This window comes from Seriola dumerili, unplaced genomic scaffold (genome assembly GCF_002260705.1).
Source record: "Seriola dumerili isolate Sdu_G_001 unplaced genomic scaffold, Sdu_1.0 BDQW01000322.1, whole genome shotgun sequence".
NCBI lineage: Eukaryota > Metazoa > Chordata > Actinopteri > Carangiformes > Carangidae > Seriola > Seriola dumerili.
Genome location: NW_019174577.1, coordinates 294,479 through 300,915, shown reverse-complemented (window position 1 = coordinate 300,915; position 6,437 = coordinate 294,479). Strand labels below are relative to the sequence as shown.

General features: G+C 36.8%; 1 protein-coding gene across 1 annotated transcript in view; it reads right to left on the bottom strand.

Moving 5' to 3' along the window:
* hcn2 (hyperpolarization activated cyclic nucleotide gated potassium and sodium channel 2) overlaps positions 1-6,437 on the bottom strand; it is a 52,822-nt gene that overhangs the window by 3,474 nt on the left and 42,911 nt on the right. The window lies entirely within an intron of this gene.

The window sequence follows — 6,437 nt, the reverse complement described above, 5'->3', positions numbered from 1 at the left end:
CCGTTCAAATCATTGATTAATTTAACTTTTAACCTTGATTATGATTAATGAACAATTATCTCCACCCTTGATGAACAATATGTATGTTTCACAGTTTGTTTTGTTTTGTATTTTACACTGCCCTCACACCTGATATTTTGTGATATTTTCAACACATAAGTATCTTTAGGGAGTGAAATAATGATGTTTTAAGGTTGTGACGCTGTGGTTAATGGCCTAGTTTAGGCACAAAAAGCCACTTGATTAGAACTATGAAAAGATCATGGTTTGGGTTAAAATATCACTGGAGACAAGTTTTCAAATTCCTTAAAGAATATGAACCTTTACTGTCATGGCACAGTGAACACCACGATTAATTGACATGAGCAAGATTAAGTCCATTAGAGTTTCTAAATTCCGTTTCGATTATTCTTTCGATTAATGCTCAGCCCTAGTTTGTTGTAGATTCTTTGTTACATTCTGTTTGATATGGGTGGTTTTTTGTTTTAAATTATGTTGTTGCGTGTATTGGTAATATTCCTCATGTGCCCCTTGTTAACACGCTCCCTCAAGTTCTGCCCAGCCCTGGTTAGCTTGTTAAAAACCAGATACAATTGGTTTCAGAAAAATTTACAGACACCTTCAGTATTTTCAACATTATGTTGCAGCGCTTTTGCCTTAAATCATTTAAATGCATTTATCTTATCAGTCTACACTCCAATATTCCATAATGACAAATGAAAACAGAATTTAGACATTTTGAAATTTTTTTAAAAATTAAAAAACCAAAATATCACATTTGTACTAAGTTTTCGACCCTTTACGTATGACAAACTTGAAATGTAGCTCAGGGTTGCTTCCATTTATCTTGGTCATCTTTGAAAGATGTTTCTACAACTTGATTGGAGTCCCGCTGTGGTAAGAGAAGTCTTTTAAAAAGGGTATTTGAAATTAACTTTCAGATTCCGGCAATATATTCTGGTAATGTATTGATAAGAAAAAAGCAACTTTCAAATTAGGAAATGATCATTTCAGTTCTCATGAATGTTTGTCTGTAAAACGCCAAAGGTTTACATGGATTGTCTAAACAAATGCCTGTTTTCTCCCTAGATGGACAATCGGAGTTCTTAAGGAGGCTCAGCACCCAAGCAGCGTGAACAGACAGTTTGAAATGATCTGACAACAGTTTTGCTCACGGCAACTAGTATGTATTGCCCAAATTGAATGTAATCTAAAATGTTTTTTACATTTGTTTAATTTGCAAGAAATAGGTACAAGTTTCATGGCCATACCTAAGTCCAAAATATTGCTGACTCATGCTTAAGTTGTTCTTCACTAAGCTTGATCTCTCTGTGCTCACAATTGTGGAACAGAGTTAAAATTACTCTCATTTCAAACAGGCAATAAGTAGATTCTACAAGTATATGTTATAAAAACCATATGTTAATGTCAAATTTTAATTGCCATCGACGGAGAAATATGTTTGCTTTTCACTGTGGTGAAAAAAATAAATCCATACCATACATACACAATGTTGGACTTACCTTTATAACAAATGTAGACATCCTTGTTTATCTCTTTACGTGAGTTCACTTGTGGTCTATCCACACAGCGTAATCACCAGAGACATTTTAGCTCTTTTAGATGTGGTTAGGCAAATGCGGATGTCAAGGGATGAAATATTACCCTATTCGCCTAGCCTTCTCAGGGCACACCTCGGTATCAGAGTTGTATTACCCCTGCGACATCTCTATTGATGCTGTCTGGACAAATCCAGGTCCCATCTGTTTCCAAAAGTTGTGTATAGCCAACTTGTATCTTGAGGAAATTGCTTTGACACTTAGCTGCTATGCTAACGGCGCTTGCTATGAGAGCCAAAGTCAGAGCTGAATTACTGCAGTGAAACGAAATGGCATATCTGTCTGTTGAGTATCAGGCATAGCAATGCATTGAGTTGAGTATGTGCAGTCAGGCTCACACTGCATACTCAAAATTCTTGATAATTTATATACATGCGAGCATTTTCTGCATTACATAATCCACATACTATTGCAGCTGAAAACACTACATACTCTGACATACGTAGTATGAATAGTCGTCGTCGTCGTTGTTCCCGCTTATCCAGTATGATGGACAGCATCGACAGCTCCTTCAAGTTGAAGCCAAAACATCTCAATTGCCCCCTGGTGCTGGCCATTAATTATAGTATAGGACTAAAGTAAAAACATGGGGCCCAACTCAAAAAAAAGTACACGTATTTTTTTTTTTTTTTTGTATGTAGGAGGTAGTTCTTACGCTTGATGTTACGTTACAGATGAAAAATGTTTTTTTGTTTCCAGTTTTGCCCTGCAATTAATGTATATATGGAGGTCTAGTCAAATGTAGCTTACTGTAGAGCCACAGGAGCAAAGCGTTGAAAGAAAGTGCTCAATATTTTTTGGACTTGCAGTATGACATACGTAATATCACTTTAAAAGATAAAAACTGGTGTAGTGTTTACTTATTGCTAAACATGGCCTGTGAAAAAACCAAAATCTGCATGCCTTTTCTGTTAATAACTGTGGTCCATCTTCCACCGCCAGAAATATATATTCCATACTAATAGTAACCATTTTTGAACTCCATGGTATTCAAAAATAAAACAAGTCACAGATTTGCAATTTTCTTTGGTCTGCATAGCTTCTTTTTTTTAAACAATTTTTTTCAAAGATAACATACTTAGACTTGATTACAGCATCATTATACTGCGAGCTTGTCAATGTTTTGAAAAACTTTATCATAGATTGTGCTTTATGCCCATGCCAGATAGAGTAAGGAAGGGCTTTTCATGTACTGCGATGGGCGGGGAGGATCTTTTTTGGTTTCCTGTATTAGGGATTTGTGACAGAAAACACAAGTCATTTGGGCCCAGGTTCAAAATATTTGAAATATTCCTATTTTCTTTTTTCGCATATTAAAACAATATTTTGGGAAGTACAACACTATATTGAAACAATTGCGGCGCTATATAAAGTAAAACTGCTGAATACCTTACATTAACAGAGATTCGCCTTCGCTGTTTAATGTGTTAATGACTTACTATCCTTGCTTTTCAAATGAATTTTTTTTACAATATTTGTTCAGGTTATAAAATGATGTTAATACCCTAATTTACAGATATTATCTTTAAAATACTTATTCAATGTATTTTGATGTACAGTGTTTTAATTTTCCATTGTCCCAATTCTCTAAACACTTAACTAATGTTACTACTGTAAATGTGCAGAAATTCTATTGCATTAAATGGTACATATTTTTGTTATACAATGTGCCATTGATATATTTACTTGGGGAAACCAACAATTATGCAGCAAACTCAGTGGTAGACTGACAAGACGGTTACATGTGAAATGAAACAACCTAAACTACCTTAATCGTTTAACAGGGATTGAGCCCATTAAATGTAGCTATTTTGACTGTAATTTTTAAGTGTATCCTATTTTTCACTAGTCCAATGGAACATTTTTAAAATCTTGTATCTCTTAAAGTCAATATATGTACCATATTAATACTGAACCATGGTAGAATTTATCGTTGTTTAATGCATTGTGATAGATTTTAATACATTATTTCTCAATCCATTTACATGCAAGGAACATATTCTAAAACAGGAAATTTACTTAGATAGACAATGGCCATTCCATGAAAAAAAGACTAAATTACCCTTAAGTTACAGGGATTGGCCTTAAATGTAGCTATTTGATGTATTTGTAATGTATTTAGCTTGTTTTTCACTGCCCAATGGTTGTTTTTTAATGATACTAATTCTCTAAAACTGACACGATTAATTACTGTAAATTTGCAGACATTTATTCTTAAGTTTTTATGAACCTTAGTTCGTTTTATACATTATAACTTTGTTATTGTACATGGAAAAAATAAGTATTTTAACATGAATCTTAGCGGTAGATAGACTTAGCTCCTTTCCTAAAATAAATAATGCATATACTGTGAAATTACAGAGATTCATCTGAAAGGTATCTGATTGTAATGTTTTTTGACATAATATGCATGTTATTTTACAGTATAATGCGGCATTTATCAACTATATATTGCTGTTTTTAATTAATTTTGGACTGTTAAAATCTACTCTGTATTTTGACATATTACTGTATTTTACGGTATGCCGTTTGGAAACTTTGCTGCCCAGTGCTTTTACCGTTTTTTTAAATATCTTTAAAATACTGTTATTTTTAATGAATTGTTGCACTGTAAAAAATCATAATTCTGATATTTTATCAGTCATTGTACGTTAGTTCCGTGATATGGTGTTTTACTGTAATTGTACGGTATCCGTTTGGAAATTTGCTGCCAGTGCTTTTTACCGCTTTTTTACAGTTTTTTTTTTTACAGGTGTGGAGAAGTTCATATAGCTCTTTTGCACCACTGTCACTGGCAACTTGGTTCTCTGATGCAGCAGGCAGTCTGGGGAGCTGGCAAGAAAGCTAGAGTCTTAGGCAGCACAACAGCCTGAGCGATACCCACATAACAAAGAGGTCACAACGCTGGTCATAAACTTGTTCCTCTCTAACACAGTCAACTGCCTCGCCAGAAGGGGAGGGTTGGGAGGACACAGATGCTGATTCTTGGTGACTCTTGTGTCCTCTCCATCTGTCCACCAAAAACACAGATACAGTTTGGCAGTCTAGATGACAAGATCCTCTCGTGGGGTTCAGAGGGAGGAGATGAAGGAAATCCCCATCCACTGAAGCCTGGAGAAGCCCAGGTGTAACAGTAGGGGCCGTTCTTGTTATACTTCATCACTGGCAAAAAGATGGTATAAGCGACGCCTAAGGTTGACAATAACTCAATGATGGCACTTGAAGATGGGCTGAAAGAAAAGGGAACAGGGCAGGCAACAGCCAGGTAGGGAAGTAGGAACACATTGTCTTAGCTAACATGAAATTGAAGCAGTCGCTAAGCTGAAGCTGCCTAACTAACACAAGCATCCACAGCTATAACACATCTGCTATAATTACCCAGTAACACCTCCATCACCTCTTAGATCACTCTTACACCACATCCTCTGCTATTCTTAGGTGAAACTGTGTTTACAAACATCATAATACAAATGTATAAAAAAATGACAAAAGTACATTTAGCCCATAGCCTCTTTTTAACAGATAAAACAACAAAATTTGACGTATTAAGAGAATGAAGACAATGGACAAGGGATTAGCTCCTGATGGTGTAGTAATGGCTCAAACATTCTGAAAGTGTTTTTCAGAAGATGTATGTATAGCTGATGTGGCGAGCCTGGTTCCATCAATAATGTGAGTAAGTATGATGTTTCAGGCTGAACCGACCCAAAATAAACAATCCTCATCAAAGATGATAAGCCAAAACGTGACAGCTCTTAACTTAAAGATTTGATGGTTTCTAAAAAAAGCTTTTTTAGAGGAAGTTGATGTTTGAGGCACTGGATCACACTGAATTTTGAAAAGAGAATCTAATCAAAATGCATCCAGCTGTCACTCTTTAGAACAAAAATGAACAAAGCTTGTGTCATTATTTCAGAGTTTGTATTTATATTTCATATTCTTCACACGGCTTCTGATAGCTCTCTGCGTGTTTGATCCAGATGCTTTTTCTGACAAAGACTGTTGATAGAACCCAACACAAGAACACATTATTAGCGATTAATATGTATCAAGTGCACATGGACTCCAGTGGGAATATTTGGTTTGGATCTTGAAGCAGACAGGTCAGTCTCCCTCCAAATACGTGAGCTGACTGACTGAAGGCTGCTCATGTGTGGAATCTGGCTGCTATGGCAACAGCTGGCAGGTGGTGGATGCAGGGCTTTTGTAAACATGTGAAGTATGGTCACATGACACAAGGATGTGACATCAGCAGCCCTGCTCACCTTGGGGTGGTGGTGTGTTTATGTGTGTGTGTGTGTGTGGGGTGGGGTGGGGGGGCATGATGGGAGGGGAAAATTGTTTGCATTGTGAAGAAAAATAACATGTTTTCATTTACACACTAACAATGAGCTCCCAAGGCTCTGTGAAGACAAAACAGTCTGTGTGTTTGTGTGTATGTGTGTGTGTGTGTGTGTGTGTGTGTGTGTTTTTTTCTTCACAATGCAAACAAGTTTCCCCTCCCATCATGCCCCCCACCCCACCCCACACACACACACACACATAAACACACCACCACCCAAGGTGAGCAGGGCTGCTGATGTCACATCCTTGTGTCATGTTGACCATACTTCACATGTTTACAAAAGCCCTGCATCCACCACCTGCCAGCTGTTGCCATAGCAGCCAGATTCCACACAGAGCAGCCTTCAGTCAGTCAGCTCACGTATTTGGAGGGAGACTGACCTGTCTGTTCAGATCCAAACCAAATATTCCACATGGAGTCCATGTGCACTTGATACATATTAATCGCTAAATAATGTGTTCTTGTGTTGTTCT